The sequence below is a fragment of the Microcaecilia unicolor genome, chromosome 8 (genome assembly GCF_901765095.1).
Source record: "Microcaecilia unicolor chromosome 8, aMicUni1.1, whole genome shotgun sequence".
Classification (NCBI taxonomy): Eukaryota; Metazoa; Chordata; class Amphibia; order Gymnophiona; family Siphonopidae; genus Microcaecilia; species Microcaecilia unicolor.
The window spans coordinates 174,154,189-174,170,782 of NC_044038.1; positions in this window are offsets into that span (position 1 = coordinate 174,154,189).

Genomic DNA, 16,594 nt, shown 5'->3' on the forward strand with positions numbered 1-16,594 from the left:
TTCAGGAGGTGGTCAGGCAGCTGAAGGCGTGCAGAAAATTCCTGGCCAGAGGGGTGTATGACACCTTTGATGTTGCATCCAGGGCCGCTGCTCAAGGTGTGGTGATGCGCAGGCTCTCATGGCTGCGTGCCGCCGACCTGGAGAATAGACTCCAGCAGCGGATTGCAGACTTGCCTTGCCGTGCGGATAACATTTTTGGAGAGAAGGTCGAACAGGTGGTAGAGCATCTCCACCAGCGGGACACCGCATTCGACAAGTTCTCCGCCGGCAGCCTTCAGCATCTACCTCTACAGGTAGAAGATTTTTGGGGGGAAGGAAGACTGTTCCCTATGCTTCTGGTAAGCGTAGGTACAATCCTCCTTCTCGACAGCCTGCGGCCCAGGCTAAGCCCCCAGCGCGCTCGCTCTCGTCAGCAGCGTGCGCCTCAGCAAGGCCCCGCGGCTCCCAGCAAAAGCAAGGGGCGAGCTTTTGACTGGCTCCAGCAGAGCATAGCCGACATCCAAGTGTCAGTGCCGGGCAACCTGCCAGTCGGGGGGAGGTTGAAAGCTTTTCACCAAAGGTGGCCTCTCATAACCTCCGACCAGTGGGTTCTTCAAATAGTCCGGCAAGGATACACCCTCAATTTGGCCTCAAAACCTCCAAATTGTCCACCGGGAGCTCAGTCTTACAGCTTCCAGCACAGGCAGGTACTTGCAGAGGAACTCTCGCCCTTCTCAGCGCCAATGCGGTCGAGCCCATGCCATCCGGGCAAGAAGGGCTGGGATTCTATTCCAGGTACTTCCTTGTGGAAAAGAAAACAGGGGGGATGCGTCCCATCCTAGACCTAAGGGCCCTGAACAAATATCTCGTAAAAGAAAAGTTCAGGATGCTTTCCCTGGGCACCCTTCTCCCCATGATTCAGCAAACAATTGGCTATGCTCTCTGGACTTGAAGGATGCCTACACACACATCCCGATACTGCCAGCTCACAGACAGTATCTGCGATTCAGTTGGGCACACGCCACTTCCAGTACTGTGTGCTACCCTTTGGGCTCGCCTCTGCGCCCAGGGTGTTCACAAAGTGCCTAGCTGTGGTAGCAGCGGCACTTCGCAGGCTGGGGGTGCACGTGTTCCCATATCTCGACGATTGGCTGGTGAAGAACACATCCGAGGCAGGAGCCCTGCAGTCCATGCAGATGACTATTCGCCTCCTGGAGCTACTGGGGTTTGTGATAAATTATCCAAAGTCCCATCTTCTCCCAGTGCAGAAACTCGAATTCATAGGAGCTCTGCTGGATTCTCGGACGGCTCGCGCCTATCTCCCAGAGGCGAGGGCCAACAACTTGTTGTCCCTCATCTCGCGGGTGCGAGCGTCCCAGCAGATCACAGCTCGGCAGATGTTGAGATTGCTGGGCCACATGGCCTCCACAGTTCATGTGACTCCCATGGCCCGTCTTCACATGAGATCTGCTCAATGGACCCTAGCCTCCCAGTGGTATCAGGCTGCTGGGGGTCTAGAAGACGTGATCCACCTGTCCACGAGTTTTCTCGAATCCCTGTATTGGTGGACAATCTGGTCCAATTTGACTCTGGGACGTCCTTTCCAAATTCCTCAGCCACAAAAAGTGCTGGACAACGGATGCGTCTCTCCTGGGATGGGGAGCTCATGTCGATGGGCTTCACACCCAAGGAAGCTGGTCCCTCCAGGAACGCGGTCTACAGATCAATCTCCTGGAGTTGCGAGCGATCTGGAACGCTCTGAAGGCTTTCAGAGATCGGCTGTCCATCAAATTATCCAAATTCAGACAGACAACCAGGTTGCCATGTACTATGTCAACAAGCAGGTGGGCACCGGATCTCGCCCCCTGTGTCAGGAAGCCGTCAGCATGTGGCTCTGGGCTCGCCGTCAAGGCATGGTGCTCCAAGCCACATATCTGGCAGGCGTAAACAACAGTCTGGCCGACAGACTGAGCCGGATTATGCAACCTCACGAGTGGTCGCTCAATTCCAGAGTGGTGCGCCAGATCTTCCAAGCGTGGGGCACCCCCTTGGTGGATCTCTTCGCATCTCGAGTGAACCACAAAGTCCCTCAGTTCTGTTCCAGGCTTCAGGCCCCCGGCAGACTGGCATCGGATGCCTTCCTCCTGGATTGGGGGGAGGGCCTGCTGTATGCTTATCCTCCCATTCCTCTGGTGGGGAAGACTTTGTTGAAACTCAAGCAAGACCGAGGCACCATGATTCTGATTGCTCCTTTTTGGCCGCGTCAGATCTGGTTCCCTCTTCTTCTGGAGTTATCCTCCGAAGAACCGTGGAGATTGGAGTGTTTTCCGACCCTCATCACGCAGGACGAAGGGGCTCTTCTGCATCCCAGCCTCCGGTCCTGGCTCTCACGGCCTGGATGTTGAGAGCGTAGACTTTGCCTCTTTGGGTCTGTCAGAGGGTGTCTCCCGCGTCTTGCTTGCTTCCAGGAAAGATTCCACTAAGAGGAGTTACTTCTTTCTGTGGAGGAGGTTTGCCGTCTGGTGTGACAGCAAGGCCCTAGCTCCTCGCTCTTGTCCTACACAGACCCTGCTTGAATACCTTCTGCACTTGTCTGAGTCTGGTCTCAAGACCAACTCTGTAAGAGTTCACCTTAGCGCAATCAGTGCATACCATTACCATGTGGAAGGTAAGCCGATCTCAGGACAGCCTTTAGTTGTTCGCTTCATGAGAGGTTTGCTTTTGTCAAAGCCCCCTGTCAAGCCTCCTACAGTGTCATGGGATCTCAATGTCATTCTCACCCAGCTGATGAAACCTCCTTTTGAGCCACTGAACTCCTGCCATCTGAAGTACTTGACCTGGAAGGTCATTTTCTTGGTGGCAGTTACTTCAGCTCGTAGAGTCAGTGAGCTTCAGGCCCTGGTAGCCCAGGCCCCTTACACCAAATTTCATCATAACAGAGTAGTCCTCCGCACTCACCCTAAGTTCTTGCCAAAGGTCGTGTCGGAGTTCCATCTGAACCAGTCAATTGTCTTGCCAACATTCTTTCCCCGTCCTCATTCCTGCCCTGCTGAACGTCAGCTGCACACATTGGACTGCAAGAGAGCATTGGCCTTCTATCTGGAGCGGACACAGCCCCACAGACAGTCCGCCCAATTGTTTGTTTCTTTTGATCCCAATAGGAGGGGAGTGGCTGTAGGGAAACGCACCATATCCAATTGGCTAGCAGATTGCATTTCCTTCACTTACGCCCAGGCGGGGCTGGCTCTTGAGGGTCATGTCACGGCTCATAATGTTAGAGCCATGGCTGCGTCGGTAGCCCACTTGAAGTCAGCCTCCATTGAAGAAATTTGCAAAGCTGCGACGTGGTCATCTGTCCACACATTCACATCTCATTACTGCCTGCAGCAGGATACCCGACGCGACAGTCGGTTCGGGCAGTCAGTTCTTCAGAACCTGTTTGGGCTTTAGGATCCAACTCCACCCCCGAGGGCCCTGTTTGTTCTGTTCCAGGCTGCACTCTCAGTTAGTTGGTAAATTTTTTAGGTCAATCTCAGTTATGTCCTTGCCGTTGCGAGGTCCAATTGACCATGGTTGTTGTTTTGAGTGAGCCTGGGGGCTAGGGATACCCCATCAGTGAGAACAAGCAGCCTGCTTGTCCTCGGAGAAAGCGAATGCTACATACCTGTAGAAGGTATTCTCCGAGGACAGCAGGCTGATTGTTCTCACAAACCCGCCCGCCTCCCCTTTGGAGTTGTGTCTTCCCTTGAAGTGTATTGTCTTGCTACATACTGGACTGGCCGGCTCGAGCCGGTTTCGGGCGGGAAGACGGCCGCGCATGCGCGGTGCGCGCGGGCGCGCGAGGACTAGCAAAGGACTTTGCTAGAGAAGTTTCCGATTGGAGGGGCTGCCGTGGACGTCACCCATCAGTGAGAACAATCAGCCTGCTGTCCTCGGAGAATACCTTCTACAGGTATGTAGCATTCGCTTTACATAAAGTACCGCACTAAGGGGGCAGTTCTATAACCAGGCACCTCCTTTTAGGTGCCTCGATGCCATGACGTTAAAAGCCTTTTCTATAAGAGCATCGGGGTACCCAGATACTGTTAAATTACACATGTAACCTGGCATCGACATGCCTTACGTTTCCAGGCCCACATTTATGCCAGCCATAGACCTGGTCTAACATATAAAGGTGGCAAGGATGTGCATAATGTACCATATCGGGTAAGTGGGAGCCCTGCCCACATGTACACCCTCTTATAGTTATGCACTAAAGGCTGGGTTCTATAAATCACGCTCAAAAATGGATGCCGGAAAAGATTAGTGTTAACCCCCTAATTCTATAAAGGTCGCCAAAAATTGCGTGTGCAAATTTAAGCACGATCTTGATTTGTGCATTAAATTTAATTGAATAATGAGCCAATTAGTGCCGACAGGCTTTTTAACAAGCAATTATTGGCACTAGATTTAATTGGGTGTTACGTGCCTGATTATAGATGCGGCGCAAAAAATGGGGGCATGGAAAGGGGATGGTCATGGTTATTTCAGTGGCAAAGTTTTCAGTTATGAGTGCAATTACAGAATAAAGTCCCTCTGCATAATTTAGGTGTGGGCATTTGCACTACTTTTCATTAGTGTAAATGGTGGCGCCCAAATTTACGCAGAACGATAATGCTTAAGCATTGTTCTATAAACCGCGCAGAACTTTAGGCGTGGCTTATAGAATACCACTTAAGTGGGTATATTTTGGCACTAATTTTTTAGATGCCAGATATAGAATTTACCCCTAAGTGTGTTCGCTGATTCCCACGTCCTAACTTTGGGTGCCAGACTTGCGCGTGCTGAAACATGGTGTACATGCATTATTCACAACTTTTTGAAATGCCCTGACACACCTATGCCCTCCCCTGTCCACAGCCCCTTCTGAGATACGTGCTATGGGATGTAGGTGCAAATTCTAATTGGTGCCAACTAATGTCATCTCTCTATATAATAATTGGTCAATCTGCGTCCCTGGATGGCTGGCTCGCTGGGGTCGTAACCATATGCTAATGAGCTTACGTCAGCTCGCCTCCAGCGTTCCCTTCCCTCTATATCCCGCCCTCGAGGAAAGACAAAATGACATCAGAGGAGGGCAGGACACTGAGAGGGAAGGCTGGAGGCAACGCGAGCCGAGCCTGCCGCCGCTGCGACCTCAGGTATGGAGGGGAGTGGAGGATTGCTGGACATGGATGAGATGGGATGGGAGAATTGCTGGGAGGGGAGAATCGCTGGACATGGAGGGGAGGGGAGAATCGCTCAACATGGAGGGGAGGGCAGGGGAGAGATGCAAAAAAACGCTTAGATGACAGCCTTCCTAGGGCCCGTTTCATTGTTCCGAAATGGGCTTTTTTGCTTGTCACTGATGATTAAGATTTCATTAATCCAGTTAATTGCACACACATCTCAGGAGCATGCTTAAATTTATAGAACCTGGGGGTATGCCTCTTACACTTACCTTCACAGAACAGTGCTTAGTTATTCTGCTACCACTGATGTGCATAGGTGTTCACTTATCCATGAAAGTGTCACTATTTTGTGTATCTGTGTGCAGGTGACATGTAAATGTAAGTGCTGTGTTATAGAAATGCCCTCTGTGTACAATTTTGCGCTGAAATCCAAGCATATTCTGTAACAACACGTGTAACTTAATTGGCTTAACAAAACCAATCAGCGTTGATAACAGCACTTAAGCAATAATGAGCACTACTTGACAATAATTAAAATTTTCGCGCACAACTGCTAAGCATATTCTGTAACACAGTGTGCCTAACTTCTAATGCACACAGCCAAAAAGGGGCGTGGTTATGGGCAGGGAAATGGGCATTTCGTGGGCATTCCAAAATGTACATATACAGTTATAGAATATGGCCCAGTGCGCCTAAATTTACACAGGGATTTATGCCATGTTTTCGTTGGTGTAAATGGAGGTGCATAGAGTTAGGTATGATTTTTGCCTAAGTGTATTCTCTATACCGCGCCAAATCTAAGCATGGCTTGTAGAATAGGCTTAGGTGGACATGTTTTCCGCATGGATTTTTTAGCTGCATATATAGAATCCTCCCATAGCATACAAATTGGGCATACAAGGTATAGACAAGCGTCAGTATGTGCGTAATTTACTAATTAGCTGCTAATGGCATAACCAATAACTGGCTTTAATTGATGGTAACTGGCACTAATTTGCAGTAATGAACATAACTGCCCTTAGTATTCTACCATTTGTGTATCCATAATCCATAGCACACAACTGCAAGGGGGGGCACGGATTGGTCAGGGGCTCTAGAATACTAGCAATTATGCACTTAACTACCAACAGTTAGGCGCAAGCATTTAACATTAGGACATAACTGTGGAGTTAGGCTAGTATTCTGGAACGGCAAGTACGTATGTAATTGCTGATTATAGAATTAGTGCTTAGCACAGATCATCCCAGAGCCTAACTTTAAATGGCATTAATACCCCTATTGGTTTCTTTGGTTCTCTTTCCGTATGCTCACGAAGTTTGTAATGTTGGGCAGCGTCCTATTGTGAGAAGTTATTGTAAGTATGTGGATATTTGGCATATGTCTGCAGAGTCATAACTAGGGTGGAATAATTGGACGCTGGCTCCAGCTGCAGTCTGATAAGACAGCACATAATCAGCTCATTGCCACCCCAGCCCAGAGCATCCAGGTAAACAGTAGCGACACAGGGCCAGCAAAAACATTGTGCTTACTGCTTGCATTGGCTCTGCCTCCTACTTTACTAATGTCTCATGAAGAAGCAGGCTACCAATGCAGACTATATGAGAAAAAAGGTAAGGCTGAGAGTATGTGAGAGATAAAAAAAAAGAAGAAGAAAAAAGGAGGGAGCTCAGGGCTGTGGAAGGCTGACAGAGACAGAAAGGAGGGAAGGACTCACTGGAAGGATGAGAGTCAGAAAGCAGCACGGGCGGCTGATGCACAGCTTAACTTGACAGGGATTAATTTTCCTTTTCTGAGGTCACTGCTGTTTTGTATTTACTGTACAGGCATAATTACTATGGGAGCAGTCAGATATTTTTTTTATTTATTTTGTGAAGCACAGAGCTGCTGGAAACAAAACCATTTATTTCTTGGCTTTTGAAGCTTACATTCTCTTCCTCAGTATTATACTGATAATATTTCAAGTACTTACAGAATGAGTATATTGCTTTTCAATAATGTTAAATTATCAAATATTTTAAACTGTAATATTCTGAAACATTAAAGAACATATAAATCAATTAAATAAAGTCAGTCTGTATTTCAAGATTTTGTGCCTTTGCAAGTAAATGTCTGTTTCTTGCTTAGATATATATATATATTTTTTTTTTTTGCAGGAGAGGGGGGAGCGAGAAGAAAATTCAGTCTATACTCCTGGCATTGAAGGCTGACACACTGGTCTCTGTTCCATGAAAGAAGTCCAGTGCTTTGGAAAGCATGTGAGGTGTGACATGAATGCACCCTTTTTGGAAACAGAAGCCTCTGGACAAGCCCACACTATTGAGCTCAACAAAACGCAGGCTACTTTCTTTTTGATCAGCCAGGAATAGCACAGTGACCCACACAATTTATGATCTGATATGCTATTTATAATGTAACAGGGATTTCTGTGACTGCTATTAGAGAGGATTTATTTATAGCAGTGTAAAACACAGATACATTTATCTTCTTTTGAACTACTGGTGTGGTTGATGGATTAGTCCACTTAAATCTGCCGGATTCTGTATAGGTTGCTCAAAGTTAGGCGTAAATCCCAGATCCATGTGTAAACTAATTGTTATTGCCTAATTAGCTAATCAATTATTGGCATTAAAAAGCACTTTTAATTGGCAGCAATTAGGAGTTATGTGCAGATTTGCCCTATACCCTATTCTATAAGATGTGCAACTAAAATTGAACAAAGGGGTGTGGCTACGGGAGGGGCATACCTGGAAATTAGGCGCAATGTTATAGAATACTTACATTTACGCCTACCATCGGTTGGGCACGAGCATTCATAGCATGCTTTTGGCAGGCATAAATGCTCGTGCTCAAAGTTAGGCGCGACATCAGCACTAAGCTAGTATTCTGTAAAAGTTGTTCTGCGCAGAGCGCCCTTTACAAAATACTAGCTTAGCGCGGATCATCCTGATGCCTAACTTTGGTTGCCATTTATTGAATTCCCCCCAATAATTACAAATTTAAAAAAAAAGGAAAGGTGATACTATTTTTATTGGATTAACAATACATTTTTGACAAACTTATCAACTTATTTCCTTTTTTAAATTGTATTTGTTTATTAATTTTGAAACTGGGGAGAGGGGGAGATGTCATGTCCCGGTTTTGTTCACTGTGACATCTCAAATTTTCAAATTTGCTTTGTAAGAATTTTGTTTGAACTATAACTATAGATTCAGTAAATGATGCTCAAATTTGGATGCTGAAAAAAAATGGGAACCGAGCACTACTCTATAAACCAGTGTTTCCCTTGTCGGTCCTGGAGTACCCCTTTGCTAGTCAGGTTTTCAGGACATCCACAATGAACATGCATGAAAAAGATTTGTATACAATGGAGGCAGTCTATACAAATCAATCTCATGCATATTTATTGGCATTAATTGGCTCACTACTCAAACTGCACACACCCAAATTTGTGTGTGCAAACTGTGGGCACCAAATATAAAATTTGGAGGATGATGTCCAGTTAGAGTCTTTATATCATGATCGTAGAGTTTAATTATAAAAAAATTTGGAGGGAGGTGCCAGTGAACTATGGATCTGTAAGTTATTTGTGGGGTGGAGATGGTGTAAGCCTGAAGAATCACCTAGGGTGCCCATCTCTTGTACCACCTGGTATACAACTCAGACTGAGAACATTAGAAAACAGAAGAGGATAACTGGATCAGGCTCCCTGTGTAGTGGTGGAGATCAAAATAGTAACAGAACTCGGGAAAACCTGGGACAGATCAAGAAAATCTTCAGCTAGTAGGATATGAGGATAAAGCATGACATCATGTATTATTTCATAAAGAATGACCTTAGGCAAATCAATTATCACCTTAGGAACAAAAAAATGTAACACATGTTGAAGTACTACGGAGAAGGTGTGAGCCAAGTCTAAAATAATAATAACCCCCCCACACACACACTCACACACTCTCTCTCTATCTGGGTGCCTAGTTAATATCTTAGGAGTGATTAGCTGCAGGAAGACATTAAAAGCTTACCAAATGGTAAAAAGTCTACACCAGTGCTAAAAAAAAAAGAGGACGGAAGGAGCCATACCACAAAGCAGAATGATGTAAACTGGCTCACTTTATTATCCAAATGTAAATCCAATATGCATCTTCTTGGAGTAATATCCAATATCAGTGAAAAAGAACAGTGGTATACAGGTGGTATTTCATGATGAACCCCCCCCCCCCCCCCCAAAAACAAAACTGAGGAGCAAACACTGATGGTGTCTCTGGCGCCCTTATCACCTCTCACTTAGACTATTGCAACTTGCTTCTCACAGGTCTCCCACTTAGCCATCTCTCTCCCCTTCAATCTGTTCAAAATTCTGATGCACAACTTATATTTCACCAGTGTCACTATGCTCATATTAGCCCTCTCCTCAACTCACTTCATTGGCCCCTATCCGTTTCCATATATAGTTTCAAACTCTTCTTATTGATGTACAAGTGCATTCACTTTGCAGCTCCTCAGTACCTCTCTCCTTACACTCCTCCAACTACATTAACTAGGTAAAACTCTCTTATCTGCACCCTTCTCCTCCACTGCTAACTCCACATGCCGTTCCTTTTATCTTGCAGCACCATACACCTGGAATAGACTTCCTGAGCTGGTACATCAAGTTCCATCTCTGGTAGTCTTCAACTATAGGCTAAAAGCCCACCTTTTGATGCTGCTTTTAACTCCTAACCCTTACTCACTTGTTCAGTACCCATGTTTTATCATTCCCACCTTAGTAATTCCCTTATTTGTCCTGTTTGTCTGTCCTAATTAGATTGTAAGCTCTGTCAAGCAGGGACTGTCTCTTCTTGTTCAAGTGTACAGAAGGGGCTCTTTTTCCAAGCAGCATACATTGAAGGGTTATGACGTAAAGAAAAGAAGGCAATGATCAGTCCTGTTCAATAGCTTTGTGAACGTTGAAGATAATGTTAAGTAACAAGAGTGGGCACACTTGAGGAAGAAGATGGTATAAGAAGCAGTCGCAGCATAGAGAATGACACTGCGATGAAATTTGTCCCCATGGGTTCTGTCTCCGTTCCCACCCTATCCCCACAGGCCCTGTCTCCATCCCCGCAGGTTCAGGTCCTGTCCCCGTGGGCTCTGTTCTCATCTGCAGAAGCCTCGAACACTTATGATTTTATATTTAAATTGTTTAATTAACTTATAAAAAGGAACAATATACTGTGCAACTGTTGTGTATAAATAACAAATAGAAAACAATAACAACTAGCAGCTATAATAACACTACCACCACCACCCTCTACCCTTCCAACCCCAACATAGCTGACTTCTGCTACCCCAAAGAATCCTAATCCACCTGTTAAAATGTCCAGGGGTACAAATATAACCCTTTCCGTATGCCTAGAGGGGAGAAATATGCCCTATGAAGCACTGTTATGATTTTTTTAATCTGTGGATGAATAAGGCATCAATCTCAGGATTCAGAGGCAGATGCACTAAAGCTAAATGAGCCTTTAATGACTCTCCAACGAGGAAAATTTGATCCGTTGCATGCATCAAAGGGCTTTTACCGAGGAAGCCAGCAGCTAACGAAAACGGAATGGAGATGAGCAATTAGTGTGAAAACCCCATTGAAACGACATGCACTAACCTTTTCCGATTGCCTTTACGCAGGAAAAAGGCAGGAAAACTAACGAGAGGTCTGGACCACTCGTTAGGTCAGCTCTGTGGCAGGAAAAATCATTAAGAGAAAAAATAAACAAACTTTGAGCCAATCCCAGCGCATTAGCAGAGCTAAAAGCGCTGTGATTGGTCCAAAGGACGTCAGAAAAACAAAAATAAATAAAAATAAAAAAAGGATCGGGAGGGGGCAAGGGCGCTCATCAGGAGCGTCCTGTACGGACGGCCTTGCCCCCCCCCCCGCTGCTCGCCACTTTCCGCCGCTCCCCCCACCCCGAAAAAGCAAAATTCGAGCAGCCCCTGCCCCCCTCCCTTCCTCACTACTCTCTCACCTCAGCTCCGCCTCCCGACATCCTCCGTCCTGTGCCCCGCCCCCTTTTGGGGTCGTCGCCGCCATTCCCCTCTTCCATCGGGCCCCCCTCCCTCTTACCGGGCCCGTGCAGCGCCTCTCTCCTCTGTCCGAAGGCGCTGCACGGGCAAGAAGACAGCTGATGCCTGCCTTCGCCCAGCTTCGATGGCGCGTCTTTCTCCTGCTGGGCCCGCCCCTGTCTGACGTCAGTAACCTACGTAGGTTACTGACGTCAGACAGGGGCGGGCCCAGCAGGAGGAAAAGACGCGCCATCGAAGCTGGGCGAAGGCAGGCATCAGCTGTCTTCTTGCCCGTGCAGCGCCTTTGGACAGAGGAGAGAGGCGCTGCACGGGCCCGGTAAGAGGGAGGGGGGCCCGATGGAAGAGGGAATGGCGGCGACGACCCCAAAAGGGGGCGGGGCACAGGACGGAGGATGTCGGGAGGCGGAGCTGAGGTGACAGAGTAGTGAGGAAGGGAGGGGGACCGGGGCAGCTAGCATTTTGCTTTTTCAGGTGGGGGGAGCGGCGGAAAGTGGCGAGCAGCGGGGGGGGGGGGGGGGAAAGGCCGTCCGTACAGGACGCTCCTGATGAGCGCCCTTGCCCCCTCCCGACCCTTTTTTTAATTTTTGTTTTGATTTGATTTGGGAGCCATGTGCTTGTGATTTGACTGTGTTTTGACTGTTTGTGGCATGCGCAGAGCAGCTAACATAACGCTTGGCTGCTCTGCGCATGATTTGGGGGCCGATTACGATGTGTATTGTGATTCTTTGGTACATTGTACGTTTCAATACCGATCTCAGCATGTGTGACTTTTTTTTGGTGCATTTTCGTTATTTTAAAATCGTTAGGGACTTTAACGATTTAGATTTTTTTACGTTTGGTTTGCTGCATCTGCCTCTCAGTCTAGCTCCCCTGTCTTCCACAGTCCCTCCTGCAATAGAAGATGTTTCAGAAGATGTGCTCAATAGAAATAAAACAAAATAAAACATGGAAAAGAAAATAAGATGATACCTTTTTTATTGGACATAACTTAATACATTTCTTGATTAGCTTTTGAAGGTTGCCCTTCTTGTCAGATCGGAAATAAGCAAATGTTGGTAGATGACAGTATATGTAAGTGAAACATCAAAGCATTCCAGTGACAGTCTAACAGGATGGGGTGGATAGGTGAGAGACAGGTGAGATATGCATAGAGACAGGAGGGTGACAAAGTACGATTTTCAAAGCAGTACAATTTTATGGTTTATAATGGGCTAGAAAACCCAGATCTTTGTTAAGTCCTGTCTGGTGGGTGTCAAAATATTTAATCATTCTGACTTCAAAGGTCTTACGTTCCTGTATAAAGATAAGCACGTGAAAGATGCCTTAATGTTGAATATTTTTCCTTTATGAATGACCGTGGGTCCTGCGAAATGTTTTGGCATAGTTTGCAGCTGGATATATTGCAAGGATGTGTGTCATTCTTTTCTTTTTGAGTCTGTGTTGGGAGCTTACATCTAATTAGCTTGTGTTTTAAGTTGGGTGGCTGTCGGAAGGCCAACACTGGTGGGGATGGGAATATCTCAGTAATTCATCCTCCTGGAGTAGAGGCTGCAGATCTTTTATGATTTTTCTTAATTTTTCCAGCTCTGGGTTGTATGTCACTATATGGGGAATTCTGTGTGTGGCTTTTTTTTCTTTGTACTGTAACAGATTTTCCCTGGGTGTTTTGAGGGAGGAGGCAATATTCTTGGAGATTATTTTGGGGTTGTAGCCTTTCTGTTCGAAGGATGCAGTCAGGGTTTCAAGGTGTCTGTCTCTGTCCCCTGGGTCAGAGCAGATATGGTGGTATCTTGTGGCTTGGCTGTAAATAATGGATCTTTTTGTATGTGAAGGGTGGAAGCTGGAGTTGTGGAGGTAGCTGCATTTGTCTGTGGGTTTCTTGTATATGGATGTTTGTATATATCCATCGCTGATTGAGACTGTGGTGTCCAAAAAATTGACTTTCTCTGGGGAGTAGTCAATTTTGAATCTGATTGTAGGATGGTATGTATTGAAGGAATTGTAAAATTGTTTCAGAGTTTCTTCCCCCTCAGTCCTATAGGGGTATTTAACTGGGATCTCACCTTTGCTGGTCTTGGCCTATAACAATATGGATTTTACTGCTGAGCATTGCAAGATGATTTCATCCAAGGACATATTCTGTGTTGCAAACTGGCTGCTATCTCCTGGGAAGATTGTAGGAGAGAAACACAGGGCTCCAGGAGTACCTGAGCAGACAGGGAGTTTGCATGCCATTGAACAAAGGCTCGCTTCTTGACCATGAAGCTGGCTGTACATTATGTCACTGTATGTGATTGGTCCACAGGTATCATCTGACCCTTGGATACCAAAAAAGTTTGGACTGAAGAGAAAGGAAGAAAGGAGACGACCAGAGGATTTGCAGGCAAACAGAACGCTCAAAAGAGCCAGAGACTGATTTTCCTAACACCAGTGAACTGCGTGCCTTGTAACCAACTGACAGGGCCTGCTCAGCTACAATATCAGGCCTTATCTAAGACTGTACCTTTTGCATCTAGAATTCAAATCTCGGACCTTATTCCTGGACTAAGAGGCTCGCTGAGAATTCAGCTCGAGTCTAGAGGAAAAATCCGCTTCAGAACCATTAGAAGTCTGCCACAGACTGCAGGGTGAGATCAGGATTATTCCTATGGCCAGGGGGATAATTAGTCCTTGTCTTTATTATGTGACAGATGGGTTATGTCATGACTTATGGTCTGTGAATTTAGCTGCTACGGTATTTTGCATAAGACGTGTGGTATAACTTCTGATGCTAATCATTAGGATTTCAGTACTGTAATTGGTTGTGTAATCACTCATTTAGTTAATCCATTAGGATAATCATATGTCATTACCTATATTTTGGTTATAATCACTTTGTATAGCAAGTTATTGTATTTTGCTTTGCATTTTGCTGCAGAACTATTTTTATACATATATTTTTCTTTACATAATAATATATATATGCCTTCTGTGGCATCATTCCTTTTTCCAGCACAGCTAGCTTGTCATTGGGATAAAGAGGTACGCTCCCTAGACATGAGTCCAGGATATTGCTATTTAGTAGTGTTCTGTCAGCTAAGTACCTCTTATATAGAACATACCCTACAGTCCAAATCATAAAAATGTCATCAATGTACCGGTAGTATTTTAGGGGTTTGGCCTGGTATGTATTCAGAAATGTCTCTTGCAGCTCAGCCATAAAGAGGTTGGCATATTGGGGTGCTGTCCTGGTGCCCATCGCAGTGCCCATTATTTGTAGATAGATATCATTGTTAAAGCGGAAATAGTTGTGAGTTAAAATAAATTTGATTAGTTTTGTAATGGCTCCTGGTGAGTATTTATGGTCCAGTGTGGATGTTTTTAGGAGTTTCTCACATGCAGCTATGCCATCTGCATAGGGAATGTTGCTGTATAGTGATTCTACATCCATTGTGACCAGAAGGGTATTTGGTGGTAATTGCTTGATATTTTTCAATTTATTCAGAAGTCTGTGTGTCTTGTATGAAGCTGTTTTATGCACGAGAGGTTTCAGAATTCCCTCTATGAGTCCAGATATTTCCTCCGTGAGTGTGCCAGTACCCAATATGATTGGTCTGTCAGGGTTTCCAGGTTTGTGGATTTTGGGTAGCATATAGAATGTGCCTACAGAAGGCTGGTTTGGTATGAGTTTCTTCAGATGTGGCTGTACTTGTTTAGGAAATGTTCTGATCAGGTCTTTCAGCTGCTTTGTATAATCCTGTGTGGGATCCTCGGTTACTTTCCTTTAGTATGTATTGTCTGAGAGCTGTCTGTGCCCTTCTTCAATGTATTTTTCTGTCCATAATCACCACTGAGCCTCCTTTGTCTGCAAGTTTGATGATAATGTGTGGGTTAGTTTGTAGAGTTCTTATGGCCGCTCTTTCTATTGGAGTAAGATGGTACAGAATTTTCTTTTGTTTGCTGGAAAGTTGTGATTTTACCCTATGACTTGCTTATTTCCAATCTGACAAAGAATGGCAACCTTCGAAAGGTAATCAAGAAATGTATTGTTATTTCCAATAAAAAAGGTATCATCTTATTTTCTTTTCCATGTGTTATTTCTGTTGATTACCTTTAAAAGTGGACTAGCACGGCTACCACACCTCTCTACAGAAGATGTGCTGGTAGCAGGATGTACAGGATCCCCCATGCAAATTTTGCTAGCTGTAGCCAGCATGTTTGCTTGTTTTTCCAAAAAATAAAAATATTGTCTGCATCAATCAAATATAAATAATTGTCCAGTTTATTAACAGGCTTGAAAGTAGAATGTGACACCGGGGCAAAGTTTGTCCCCGTCCTCACGGGTCTGTCCCCATCCCTGCCCCGTGGGCTCTGTGCCTGTCCCCATCGTGTCATTCTCTACCGCAGCAAGCCTAGGGAGCAATCAGCAATACGTGGAGTGATTGTGTTGTCCAGTAACCAACCCCCCCCCCCAGCGGCGTGCACCCGGGGCCGACTGCACCCCCCCCCCCAGGAATGCCACCGAGCAGTGGCGAACACGGGCAGGGGTGGGGGGGCAAGGCCATACATACAGGACGCTCCTGACGAGCGCCTTTGCTCCCTCCCGATCCACGTGTTTGTGTTTTTTTTGGGGGGGGGGGGTTTGACGTTTGTGGCATGCGCAGAGCAGCCAGCATAAGGCTTGGCTGCTCTGCGCATGCTTTAGGGGCCGATTACCGACGGGGATTCCACCAGTTTGATGCATTGTACTTTCAAATACCGCACCGAACATGTGCGACGTTTTTTTGGTGCATTGTTCGTTTTTTTAAATTCGTTAAAGACTTTTACGTTTTTTATATTTTGACGTTTGGTTGATGCATCTGGGCCTCAGTTTTCCAGGACTAAAGTCCACCACCCTAACCACTAGGCCACTCCTTTATCTGCCGTTATGTTTCTTACTAATTGGAAGTGCTCACCCACCCACAGCCCTGGCACCTTTGCGATCTACCTTTGGTAGATAAGACCAATTTACCGGTCTTTCATCCACTTCAACCCGTCCCGTGCTTAAAGAGCACGCAGTGCCGCTGCCGCACACACCAAGACACCACCTCTTCCCCCCCCCCCCCCCCCATGCGTTCACTGCGGAAGATGACGAAACCCACGCGGAACTCCATGTCTCCCCTCCCCTCAGAGTTTCCACGGCAACGGCAGCAATAATGAATAATGGAAAGTGGATAAATACGTACGGTACAAAGCATTAATGCGCACCTGAACGAAAGCAAAGGGCGGGGTTTGTCGGGGGGGTTGAAGGTGCAAAACCGACGCGAGCTTCGGCCCAACCCCCTTCCTCCGAGGATTACACGTAAGTGATGACGCAAGGGTCTCGC